The 14,281-nt window shown below is 39.1% G+C and overlaps 1 protein-coding gene across 1 annotated transcript in view; it reads left to right on the forward strand.

Annotated features, from left to right (window-relative positions):
- PRIM2 (DNA primase subunit 2) overlaps positions 1-14,281 on the forward strand; it is a 424,713-nt gene that overhangs the window by 2,218 nt on the left and 408,214 nt on the right. The window lies entirely within an intron of this gene.

The following is a 14,281-nucleotide window of genomic DNA, read 5'->3' on the forward strand; positions in this document are numbered from 1 at the left end:
GGGAAATGCAACTCAAAACCATGAGATACAACTTCACACTCATTAAAATGATGATTATAAACAAAGCAGAACAGAAAATAAATATGAGTGTTGGCAAGGATGTGGAAAAATGATAACCTTTGTGTGCTGCTGGTGGGAATGTAAAATGGTACGGCCACTATGGAAAATTGTATGGTTCATCAGAACATTAAAAATAGAATTATCGTATGATTAAATAATTCCACTTCTGAGTATATATCCAAAAGAATTGAAAACAGTGACTCAAAAAAAAATTTGTGCAACCATGTTTATAGCAGCATTATTCACAATAGCCAAAGGGTGAAAGCAACCCAAGTGTCCATCAATGGATGAACGGATGAACAAAATGTAGTATACACATGCAATAAAATATTATTCAGCCTTAAAAAAGGAGGGACCCAGGTGTGGCGATGTATCCCTGTAATCCCAGCTACTTAGGAGGCTGAGATGGGAGGATCACTTGAATCCTGGAGTTCAAGACCAGCCTGGGCAAATCCTGTCTCAAAAATAAAAGAGAGAGAGGGAAATTCTGACACAAGTTATAGCATGGATGAAGCTTGAAGACATTATGCCTAGTCGCAAAAGGACAAATGCTGTATGATTCAACTTATATAAGGTACGTAGAGTAGTCAAATTCGTAGAGACAGTTGGGGGGTGGGAAGTGGTTGTGGGAAAGGAAGGGCAGGTGGTGAATGGGGAGTTAGTGTTTTATCTCTACAGTTTTAGCTTTGCAAGATGAAGAAAGTCTGGAGATAGATGGTGGTGATGGTTGCACAACGATGTGAATAAACTTGATGCTCTTGAACTTTATACCTAAAAATGGCTAAAAATGGTAAATTTTATGTTTTATGTATATCTTGCCACATTTCTTTTTAATGGGAAAAAAAAAAAGAAAATCCTAGAGGGTCTCAGAGAGTACTTCTGGGATCCAAATTTGAGAAAAACTTCCTGAAAGGGGGTTCCCCCAAAATCATTTCTTTCCTCCCCACTTTTCCATTTCCTTGGGATTGTTGGACATTGAAGGAGATCCAGAATATGCCACCCCAAAATATGCCACTTTGACACAAGCATTATTTGGAGTTGAAGGCAATTAAGAAACAGCAGAACAGAAGAAACACTCTGCTTTTCCCATTTCTGCCTAAAAGCAGGATATAAATTTCCCTTTGTGAGGTTGTTCCTCCTCCCCATCCCACACTAGGAGGAGGAGATTCCTATCACCAGAGCACCAACTTGAGTCATATGGCAAACCTTGCAAAATAACCCTTGTCTTCCAATAGTTTCCCTCATATAGTTTACTCGGCCACAATTTACCACCTTCACAAGTCCCACCCCTTTTTCCTTTGTCTTCTCACTTCTCCACAATTTATCACCTTTTAAAAAAATGGTATATAAGCTCTCAGGCCTGCCTAACTGCTTTTTGGGGTTTTCACTTCCTTTCTGTGAGGCCCCCCATGTGCATATGAAATAAACCTTTTCTCCTGTTTGTCTGTCATTTGTCAATTTAATTTGCAGGCTTCTGCTACTGAACTTACAAGAGTAGAGAAAAAGTGTTTATCCTCCCTGCAGACATGCTCAGTGCAATTAAAGTCTACTTTTTATTTGACTTGAGGCTGCTCTCAAGGACACAGCAGAGATTCTCATGCTTTCACTGAAGGCAGTGAAATAATGAAAGCCTGCATGGAAACCTGGCCTTTTAAATCATGTAGTTGTGCTATAGTAGAAATAGCAACAGAATTAACCTAAAAGGTTTTGGAAGAAATTTTACCTGCAGTGACTAGAAATGAGTTTCACAAAATTATTTTAAGGAAAACATTCTGAAAAGTTAGTTATTAAGTCATTAAATGATTGTTTGAATCTAGTACCTCCACTGATCCAGCAAAAAATGTCCATTTGGTCCCTTGCTCGTTCTTTCATTGTGTCTGACTCTAATGAACTGAATAGTGTCCAAGGATCATGAATTGTAGCTGAGTAGAAAGAAAAACAGAAAAATCAGAAAATATTTTCTTCCAAGAAAGAAAGCTTTGAAAATTTTACCACTTAGAATATAAGTCTGCATATACATGTGAATGCATATGTGGCCATCTGGAAAAAACTAGTAGAAATCACAGTATTGGGCTAGACAGTAATAATCTACTGTTCTTCAGATTCAAACAGATCATGCTGGAAAAAAATTTTTTTCTAGTACTTTCTAGGCAGACATTAGAATACTGATTCAGTTTTTCTGTTGCTTAATAACCTTGGATCTTAGTATCCTCATCTATAGTAAGGAGTTACCCACCTTACAAGGTCATTTATCCATTCAAAAAAATACATATTGTGCCAAGGACTGTGCTGAACATTGGGTATTCAGTAATAGACAAAAGGCAGATGGTTTGTGTCCTCTGGGAGCTTATAATGTGTTAAGGGAGACCAAAAAAGAAAGTATACAAATACACACATATGCACACATATACACAAATAAGTGATTACATACCCTTAGACATTATGTGAAAGTAAATAACTGGTATGATGGAAGCATGTAAAAGGGAGCCCTAATTTATGTTGGAGAACCAAGGGAAGGCCTTTCTGATATAGTGATTTTTAAGCTGTTATCTGAAAGATAAATGAGTTTGGTAAAGAATAGACAGAAAAAGCCTTTAAGCAGAGACAGCAGGAAGTACGATGGCCTGAGGCAGCAAACAATTCACTGGGTTTGAATAATTGAAAGGGAGCCAGTGTGCAGGAGTGAGGTGGAAAGCGGTATGTAAAAAATAAAGAACAGTGGTGAGGGAAGCAGGGGCCAGATCATGAAGACCTTGCAGGTCATGTTAGGTAATTTGGATTATATCTCAAGTATTTTGGGAAGCCATTGGAGGATTTTTTAGTGCACGGACTAGGAGATCCACTGGACAGTTTTAAAAAATTCCTCTGACTGCTATCTAGGGAAAACATAGAGTAGTGGAAAATGGGAGAGCAATGGAAGGCCGGTTCAGGCAAGAGATGATGGAGGGTTAGACTGAGATGGTTACAGGGGTGATACAGAAAAGTGCGTTTGTTTTTAATCTTGGAAGTAGAACCTATAGGATTTGGCTATGGTGTAGGAAAAAGACGGAATGTCAAGAGTGACTCACAGGTTTCTTGAATGACTGCCTTGCTGAGATTGGTCACTAAGGGACTAGTTATAACCCCTCACAGTGTGAGTCGGGGAATAATCTGTTCATTCTAAATTCCTTTTTGTTTTGTCCTTGATTGTTCTTGTATCATGGTCTAGTGTGTTCCAGCATATACACTTCTAGATTTAGGGCCCTTACTAACAAAGAATAATTAGAAAATAAAAATCTTTTTTTTTCTTTACTGCCCAAGTCTTTCTCATATATATATTTACTTTTGTTGAAATACTCTTAGTATACTGAGAGACCTCCTCTCTAATGGAAAGGGCTGGACTAGACAACTCTCTGACTTTTGAGAACTTCACTCATGGTAAATAAGGAAACGTCTGTGTGATATTCTTCCTCACACTTCTGTTGGAACATTTGTTCACTTCGCTTCAGTGATCTGATGCATTTTCAAGAGCTTATTCACAATCAAGGTTTTGTCATCCATTCCATAATTTAAATTCTTCTCAGTAGGCTGGGCACAGTGGCTCACGCCTGTAATCCCAGCACTTTGGGAGGCCAAGGCAGGAGGATCACCTGAGGTCAGGAGTTCAAGACCAGCCTGGCCAACATGGTGAAACCCCATCTCTACTAAAAATACAAAAATTAGCTGGGCGTTGTGGCGCATGCCTGTAATCTCAGCTACTCAGGAGGCTGAGACATGAGAATTGCTTGAACCCGGGAGATGGAGGTTGCAGTGAGCCAAGATCATGCCACTGAACTCCAGCCTCAGCCACAGGGTGAGACTGTCTCAAAAAAAAAAAAAAAAAAAAAAGGAATAAATAAATTCTTTTCTCAGTGCTCTCATAAAATAAGTAGAAGGACTATTTGATTAACCTTATTTGTACATATAAATAAAGTAGGTAAAGGTCACATACCCTACGGGTAGTTTTGATACAAGAATCCAATTCTCTTAATGGGCAGTTATGAATTCAAACTCATCCACTTGCCCATTCCCTGGATTTACAATTATTAAGTCACAAAAAAGTGGTGAGGAAATGTTCTACTTGTGCTAATATCAAATACTTGATGCTCATGACAGAATATTTTTTCCTCTTAAATATAATCTTTTCAACATTAATCAGTAATTGAGGTCTTGTGCTTAAAGTTATTTTGCAACCAGGACTAATTCTTAATTTTTTAACCACTTCTACTCAACAAATATATAAAACACTTTACATATTGATGCATCTCCTGGTTTTTGGTTTTTATTTCTTGATATCTTATAGAAGATCTACAAAACTAGAGTTAGAAGCCAGAAAGAAGCCTCAGATGGTGATAAATAAAAATGTTCTGTCTTAATGCTGATTTTTTCATTACTTTCATGAAGCTTCCTAGGTCATGAAAATAACATTGTTGTAGAGCTTCCATGTGCATCAGCTATGATTGAATAGTTTGATGCACTTGCAAATCACAAAGTGCCTTCCTTTGAAATGTGTAAGGCAGGTTGAGATGCAGCTTCTCAGATGGATTTAGTCCCTCCTAGGACTAGATGTCTCCTTGTTGCAGCTGAATTCTCATTTCATTTACCCATAACTAGAAACACTTCATGAAGACCTATTTTAAACATTGAGTTGCCATCAACCTGAGGGACCAAAGAAATGGACTGAGGGCAGGGAGTAGTTGGAAAGAGCAGGGAATTGATTTAAAGATGAGACATGTGCGATAATGAGGTACAGGCACTTTGTGGGGTATGGGAGGGCCCCAGGTAGACAGGAGCTGGCATGTGGCTTACAGTCATCCAGCCAACGTTATTGGGCTCTTACAACTCAGGCTTCGGAGCCAGAATCCCTATATTTGAATTCCAGCTGTACCACTTACTAGCCGTGTTACCTTGGACAAGTTACTTAAATCTCTCAGCGCCTCAGTTTCCTCACTTGTAAAATGGAGATAATAGTAGTACTTCCTGGAGTTATTAGAGGAATTTAATGAGTTACCATATGTAAAAGCACTTAGAAGAGTGTAAGCCCTCAAAAGAGTTAGTAGAAGTATTAGTAGTATTTGAAAGTTACTAGTTATATGGGGATGGAAGGGACAGAAATGTCTCCAAATGGACTCATCTCTAAGTGGTGAAATGCCAATGGCATTGCCAATGATATATCTTTTTCTCCTCCTTGCTAGAGTTTTTCTTCAGCTTTACTGCTCTGCAGTGTCCAAGTATGGGTTGTTTTTATTATATCTACAGTATTTAGTGTGCTACTTCAATAATGTCTTTCTTCAGTTCTGGAAAATTCTCAGCCTTATATCTTCAAATATTGCCTCTAACCCATTCTATTTTCTTTTTCTGGAACTTCTATTAAGAGAGGCTGATCCTAAACCCCTCTTATAATTTTCATATCATTATCTTTCTGGCTTTATTATGTGAAATGGCCGATCTTCCAGTTTACCAATTTCTTCTCCATCTATTTCTATTCTACAGTTTAAATTTACCTGAGTTTATAATCTCAATGAGCTACATTTAAAATTTTCCACTTGTTCTCTGTTTTGTTAAAATTTCTTTTCTCCTGTAGTCAAATTATTGTATTCCTTAGGCTTTTTAATCTTTTTTTGCATTACTTTAATTCTTTTTTTATTTTTATTTTTTTTTGAGACTGAATCTCTCTCTGTTGCCCACGCTGGAGTGCAGTGGTGCAATCTCGGCTCACTACAGCCTCTGCCTCCCAGGTTCAAGCAATTCTCTTGCCTTAGCCTCCCGAGTAGCTGGGATTACAGGCACATGCCACCACCCATGCCCAGCTAATTTTTGTATTTTTAGTAGAGACAGGGTTTCACCATGTTGGCCAGGCTGATCTCGAATACCTGACCTCGTGATCCGTGCACCTTGGTCTCCCAAAGTGCTGGGATTACAGGTGTGAGCCACTGCGCCCGGCCTGCATTGCTTTAATTCTTTTGAACATAATTATTTTAGTCCCTTTGCTATTGTTCCATTATTTCCAATTCTTTTTTGTTGCACTCGATGACTCTCCCTCATCATGCCTCCTTTGGTGGTTTTTAATTTAGGAATGTGAAGTCATCTTCATGAGGGCTGCCTTTTCTATGGGACTTCTATATGCTTAGCCCCTGTACAATGGCTTGATATCTGCTTTTGATATTTGCTTTTGTCAAAGCCAGGGCTTCAGAATGTTCAAAGATATGGGAACAGCATTTAAATTCTCAGCTTGGAATGCCCACATCACATAGGTAGCATAAATTCAGAAAACATGTCCATCCATGGTGTAGGTTTTGGGCCTTGATTCCTCCCAGAAACATTTCCCCATTCAGGATCCTGGGGGATGGTAATCTTCCTTGTCGCTTCCCTGTTCTCCTTGACAAAATTTTTCTAGCTCCCTTTTCACTGAATTGGTGCGTATTCTAGTGCCTTGTTTTTATGTCTGTGTCTCACTTCCAGCCTTCTCTTTCATCTAGACCAGGACATCTCTTCAATCACTTGGGAGCATTCAACCTTCTGTTTTGGTCCTCAGGTGGGGCACTTTCTTGGCCTGTCAGGACCACTGGGGATTCCCCTTTCTTTGTTTTGATATAGGCTATTGTATTCTTTGTTGTTGTTACAGTTTATCTTAGTGTATATATTTATCTACGCTTATCAAGGCTGTGCATATCTAGTGGGAGGATTGATATCAGTTCAGTTAGCATCGTTACAGGAACAGGAAGTCTTGCTTTATTTTTTATTGCAAATTAATTCTGATCTGAGACATCACTTGCCAGGGGTCGTAAGATACCCAATGTCAGTCTTTAAATTAAAGATTTCCTTCTCTTTTCCATAGTTGCACAAGACTTGTCAGAGGCTTGCACAGTTTGGAAAACTTAGGCAAAGACCCTGGTACTCAATTGTGATCATCACTGTGATGTGAATTGCCCATGTACATTGAGTCTATTTGAATAAATCTACATCCTTTGTGCCCAGTTTGGTTATAAGTATCTTTTACCTCAACTCCCAGGGTTATGGAGGTTGGTGTTCATGTCTCCACCACTGAGAAGCTGAAGCACCTTCAGAGGCTGTACTGTATCTCCTGGTAAAGCCAGGCACAGATACCTGTAGTTTTTGGAACCTGCTACCTCCATCAGTCTCTAGGAAACTAATTACATTTTTTCAATCCTAAGGATCCACCTCTTGAGCAGAATGGTGAGGACGTTTGAAATGTGTAGGTACATTTTTTGGTTATCTTAATGACTAGGGTATACTATTGTTATTTAGTGCCTAGAAACCAGGGATATCCAGTGAAGCTTTCCAGAAAGTCCACTGGAGACTTTTCTTTGAGAAACATTGTCTTTTCCATCCATATGTGAGATGGTCCAACTTAATCCTCTTGGAAAGACCATACTTAAAAAAGTTTTTACTTTTCCCCTAGGGAAGGTGTAATGAGCTCAGACCTTTTTAAAAATACAATGTTAGGTTTCTCTTCCTGTGGTAGGGAGGGGAAAGGGATTACTTTATTCTACTTGGTAAATACTTATCTCAAAAACTCACCTTGAATTACAAATAATGATGCAAAAACAAATTACAAACTAAGAAAAAAATACTCTCAATATATGACAGACAAAGGGCTAAATTTCTTTAATATACAAAGATCTCTTACAAGTCAATAAGCAACAAATAGGCAAAAACCACTCACATCCAGATACTGAAATGAAAGATAATAGCCTATTGACACGAGTATATTTAATATCTTCACAATTCAGAAAATGCAAATTAAACAATAAGGATATAATTTTCCTTGTGTCTGATTGACAAATTGAACAGGTTAACATTTAATATGGGGAAGGATGTGGGAAAACAGAAATATTTTGTTGGAACGTAAATGGAATTAACCCTTTTAGAGAGCAATTTGGCAAAATATATCAAAATTATAAATGTGTATTTCCATGTGTAACAATTTTATTTACACCATTTTCTATGAGTGCTTGAAAATATTAGTATATTCCAGGTAGAATCCCTAAGGGAAAAAAAAAAACCACTAGTAAAATGAACTTAATTATCCCAAATGCTAGGGAAAATGGATATGGAATTTATGGTCTGAGCAAAGCATTCAATGCTTTTCTTCTTTTCATCCTAAGTTATAGTTGGTTACTTCCAAATATAAAGGCTAAAGCTTTGGCATTACCATGTTTTCAGAGATTCAGAAATTCTTCTATTAAAGAAGATAATCTGTCTTGAATTTCTTCCAAAGATTTCTTTTTTTCAAGAGACATTATTTAAGGAAGATAGAATGAATGCAAGACAAAACAAGTTCCACAAAACAAAACAAGCGTTCCGTTGTAGTATTAATGATGGTTATAGACATCGAGTTTCAGAGCCACGTTGATGAGTCCAGATTCTGGTCCTCAAATTTGTAAGTTTAAAAATTAAAATTTTAGGGACTGGGCGTGGTGGCTCACGCCTGTAATCCCAGCACTTTGGGAGGCCGAAGCAGGCGGATCATGAGGTCAGGAGTTCGAGACCAGCCTGACCAATATGGTGAAACCCCATCTCTACTACAAATACAAAAAATTAGCCAGGTGTGGTGGCGCATGCCTGTAATCCCAGCTGCTCAGGAGGCTGAGGCAGGAGAATCACTTGAACTGAGGCGGAGGTTGCAGTGAGCTGAGATTGCGCCACTGCACTCCAGCCTGGGTGACAGAGTAAGACTCTGTCAAAAAAAAAAAAAAAAAAAAAATTAAAATTTTACCAAGGGATGGTTAGGTACCAGGAAACCAACCATCTTTCAAGAGCCTTATATACATAAATCAGAATGCTAGTTTATTAACCTGTAATAGGATATATAGCAAGCATGATAACCAGATTTAAACTTGTCACAAAACACCTTCTCTTTCTTACAAATAGCAGACGCCTCCTTCTTGCCCTCTCCCTGTTCTTCTTCCCTGAATGTTTCCTTTTTGGTGTGCACATACAGTTAGGACACCAAATTGTAAGTCAGAAAGTTGTTGGGTGAGCACACAGTTAAAACAAATGGAACTGGATGCTTTTGGGATGGATTTCCAGCAAACTGAGAAGTACTAAGGAATTGTCCTTCCACATTTTAGAGGTATTTCTTCCTAAAAAGCTGGCCACAGATCAAGAATCAGAATACTCTTTCTCTGGCTAGTACAGGAGAAATACTAGCAAAGATATATTTTCTAATTCTTCTTTCTCTAGTTTCCATGCAAACCATCATATTCCTCTGTATGAAATCATATACCCACAGACATGTTGGAGTTTGGTCATAGCCTAGTTTGCATTTATGTTTTGAATTGATATCTCCAGCAAGAATTTCAGATATATTCTTGCCTTACTGAAATTTTGTCTCAGGGAAGTTTTCTGGGATGAGTTTCCATAAATGGGGTAATGTCAAGTATTTTATGTTGCTTCTTTCCCATTCCTGAAAGTAAGAATTATATTTTCATTTATTCATCCATCATACATTGAGTGCTGTAATTTGTCAAGCATTATGAGTGATACAAAGATACATAAAACATTGTTCCTGAATATATTTAATCTTTGGGTTTTATCTAGACTATGTACTATTTTAAAAATTAAACTAGCTTTTATAATTCTAAAAGTTACAACTTGCACTGGTAAAACTTCAACCTCTACACAAAATGCGTAAAATGAACACTAAATGTCTACCCTCTCCGTATGCACTTACCTGATGCCTGTTCCACTCCTAGGGGTAACATCTTGTTAACAATGTCTTTCCTCCTTCCCTCCTCCCCCTCCCTCCCTCCCTCCCTCCTTCCCTTTCCTCCCTCCCTCCCTTCCTTCCTCCCTCCCTCCCTTGACAGGGGCTCACTCCGTTGCCCAAGCTAGAGCGCAGTTGTGCCATCATAGCTCACTGTAACCTTAAACACATGGGCTCAAGTGATTCGATCCTTCTGCTTCAGCCTCCCTAGCAGCTAGGACCACAGGTGCACAGTACTACAGCACAACTAATTTTTAAAATTATTATTTTTTATACAGACAGGATCTCACAATGTTGCCCAGGCTGGACTCAATCTCCTGGGCTCAAGTGATCCTCCCGCCTTGGCCTCCCAAAGTATTGGAATTACACATGTAAGCCGCCATCTCTGGCCCTCTGTTAACAATTTCTTATTTATTCTTCCAGAATTTTAGTGTGTACGAATAAATAGATATATGATTTTCTGCCAAATGCTACATACATACTTATCACATCTATATGTGATAAGTAATTCTCAATTTGAAGGATAGACTACATTTCTTTCAAACACAGCCTTAGATCTTTAGATGAAAAGTCATTAGGCAGGAATGGAGGTAAGGGCTAGTCTAAGGTCTCTTGGGTGTCTGGATTCACTGAATTTCAGTGATGATACAGTAAAAAAATTGTAAAAGAGCAAAAACAATTAAAAATAGATGTGTAGTTATATTTTTCTTCTTACATAGACCTAACTTATGAAACACAAAAGGGTATCTACTCCAAGTTGTGTTATTTTCAAATTTTCAATACTAGCTCATTTAGTATTGTCATTGCACTAGCATCACTGTTGGTATTCTCCAGCGTGTGAGATATTAATTAAACTCCAGATTAGAAAAGTTGAAGATAACAGCTACTGAGGATTATTAATTTTATGGCTTTAATAATAATTTTAGTAACTTGTGTCTGCTGTGTTTTATTTTTATTTTATTTTATTTTTTGAGATGGAGTCTCGCTTTGTTGCTCAGGCTGGAGTGCAGTGGCACAATCTTGGCTCACTGCAACCTCCGCCTCCCAGGTTCAAGTGATTCTCTTGCCTCAGCCTCCCAAGTAGCTGGGACTACAGGTGCATACCACCATGCCCAGCTAATTTTTTGTATTTTTAGTAGAGATGGGGTTTCACTGTGTTAGCCAGGATGGTCTCCTGACTTTGTGATCCACCCGCCTTAGCCTCCCAAAGTGCTGGGATTACAGGTGTGAGCCACCATGCCCAGCCCTGATGTGTTTTATTAATTTTTTGGAAATGACTGAAGTTTATCTGTAACAAATAGGTATTGATTCGAAGGCCAGTCACAGTGGTTTATGCCTGTAATCTCAGCGCTTTGAAAGGCTGAGGCCAGAGGATCATCGGAGCCAAGGAGTTTGAGACCAGCCTGGGCAACATAGCCACCCCATCTCTAAAAACAAAATAGCCGAGTGTGATGACACATGCTACTTGGGAGGCTGAGGTGGGAGGGTCACTTAAGCCCTGGAGGTCAAGGCTGCAGTGAAGAATGATAGTGCCATTGTACTCCAGCCTGGGTGACAGAATGAGACCCTTCTCAAAAACAAAACAAAACAAAAACAAAGTGAAATACCGGGCACGGTGGCTCATGGCTGTAATCCCCGAACTTTGGGAGGCCAAGGCAAGCAGATCACGTGAGATCAGGAGCTCGAGACCAGCCTGGCCAACATGGTGAAACCCCATCTCTACTAAAAATGCAAAAAATTAGCCAGGTTTGCTGGCACATGCCTGTAATTCCAGCTACTCAGGAGGCTGAGGCAGGAGAATCACTTGAACCCAGGAGGGGGAGATTGCAGTTAGCTGAGATTGCGCCACTGCACTCCAGCCTGGGCAACAAGAGCAAAACTCCATTTCAAAAAAAAAAAATGAAAAAAATGTTTAAATGTAGGACTCGATTAATGAAATTCAAAGACACTTGTGCTTCATGCAAGCATAGTGTCACTTTAGCATCTGTGATAGGCAAGATAATGCCCCAATCTCTTCTACCACCCCAAAGTTGTCCAGATCTTATCCTTGAAACCTGTGATTATGTATGTACCTTGCATGGCAAAAAGGACTTTGCAGATGTGGTTAAGAATTGTGAGATGGGGAGATTGTGCTGGATTATCCAGGTGGGCCCAGTGCAAGCATAAGGAGTCTTTATAAGAGGGAAGCAAGAGGGTCAGAGCCGAAAAAGTAGATGTGACACAGAAGCAGAGGTCAGAAAGAGGGGTGGAGAAGAGAGAGAGATTTGAAGATGTTGTGCTGCTGGCTTTCAAGATGGAGAAGGGGGTTACAAGTCAAGGAATGCAAGTGGCCTCCAGAAGTTGGAAGAGCCAAGCACAAGGATTCTCCTCTAGAGCCTCCAGAAAGAACCAACCCTACTTCCATTTTGATTTTAGCCCAGAGAGACTGATTTTGGACTTCTGACCTCTAGAATGAAAAAGTAATTAATTTGTGTTGTCTTAGAGCACTACGTTTGTAGTAATAGTTATAGCAACAATAGGAGACTATATCGTAAGCTGAATTTAGTATGTCTCCTACTATAAAATCTACCTTTTTCCTTGCTTCACTGACTTGGTGAGTCCACCTAATTCTGATGCCTAAAGTCAGATACCTGGGAGTCATTCTTGACACTACTGTCACCATTTATGTCCAAATCTGACCTGTCATTCTTCCTTCCTTGTAGCTCACTGGTCCATGTTCTCTTCACTCACCTAGACAAGTGTGTAATAGCTTCCCAATTCATTATTATTATTATTATTATTTGCCTCTAGCCTCCACCTTTTATTCATTCTACACTTTGTTCCCAGAATGATCTTTTTTTTTCTTTTTATTATTATTATACTTTAAGTTCTAGGGTACATGTGCACAACGTGCAGGTTTTTTACATATGTATACATGTGCCATGTTGGTGTGCTGCACCCATTAACTCATCATTTACATTAGGTATATCTCCTAATGCTATCCCTCCCCTCTCCCCCCACCCCACAACAGGCCCTGGTGTGTGATGTTCCCCTTCCTGTGTCCATGTGTTCTCATTGTTCAATTCCCACCTATGAGTGAGAACATGCGGTGTTTGGTTTTTTGTCCTTGTGATAGTTTGCTGAGAATGATGGTTTCCAGCTTCATCCATGTCTCTACAAAGGACATGAACTCATCCTTTTTTATGGCTGCATAGTTTTCCATGTTGTATATGTGCCACATTTTCTTAATCCAGTCTATCACTGATAGACATTTGGGTTGGTTCCAAGTCTTTGCTATTGTGAATAGTGCCGCAATGAACATACTTGTGCATTTGTCCTTATAACAGCATGAGTTATAATCCTTTGGGTAAATACCAGTAATGGGATGGCTGGGTCAAATGGTATTTCTAGTTCTAGATCCTTGAGGAATCGCCACACTATCTTCCACAATGGTTGAACTAGTTTACAGTCCCACCAACAGTGTAAAAGTGTTCCTATTTCTCCACATCCTCTCCAGCACCTGTTGTTTCCTGACTTTTTAATGATCGCCATTCTAACTGGTGTGAGATAGTATCTCATTGTGGTTTTGATTTGCATTTCTCTGATGGCCAGTGATGATGAGCATTTTCTCATGTGTCTGTTGGCTGCATAAATGTCTTCTTTTGAGAAGTGTCTGTTCATATTCTTTGCCCACTTTTTGATGTGGTTCTTTGTTTTTTTCTTGTAAATTTGTTTGAGTTCATTGTAGATTCTGGATATTAGCCCTTTGTCAGATGGGTAGATTGCAAAAATTTTCTCCCATTCTGTGGGTTGCCTGTTCACTCTGATGGTAGTTTCTTTTGCTGTGCAGAAGCTCTTTAGTTTAATTAGATCCCATTTTTCAATTTTGGCTTTTGTTGCCATTGCTTTTGGTGTTCTAGACGTGAAGTCCTTGACCATGCCTATGTCCTGAATGGTATTGCCTAGGTTTTCTTCTAGGGTTTTTATGGTTTTAGGTCTAACATGTAAGTCTTTAATCCACCTTGAATTAATTTTTGTATAAGGTGTAAGGAAGGGATCCAGTTTCAGCTTTCTACATATGGCTAGCCAGTTTTCCCAGCACCATTTATTAAATAGGGAATCCTTTCCCTGTTTCTTGTTTTTCTCAGGTTTGTCAAAGATCAGATAGTTGCAGATGTGTGGTATTATTTCTGAGCGCTCTGTTCTGTTCCATTGGTCTATATCTCTGTTTTTGTACCAGTACCATGCTGTTTTGGTTACTATAGCCTTGTGGTATAGTTCGAAATCAGGTAGCGTGATGCCTCCAGCTTTGTTCTTTTGGCTTAGGATTGACTTGGCGATGCAGGCTCTTTTTTCTTTCCATTTGAACTTTGGACAGACTTTAAACCAACAACGATCAAAAGAGACAAAGAAGGCCATTACATAATGGTAAACGGATCAATTCAACAAGAAGAGCTGACTATCCTAAATATACATGCACCCAATACAGGAGCA

This window comes from Gorilla gorilla, chromosome 5 (assembly GCF_029281585.2).
Source record: "Gorilla gorilla gorilla isolate KB3781 chromosome 5, NHGRI_mGorGor1-v2.1_pri, whole genome shotgun sequence".
NCBI classification, from domain to species: Eukaryota; Metazoa; Chordata; class Mammalia; order Primates; family Hominidae; genus Gorilla; species Gorilla gorilla.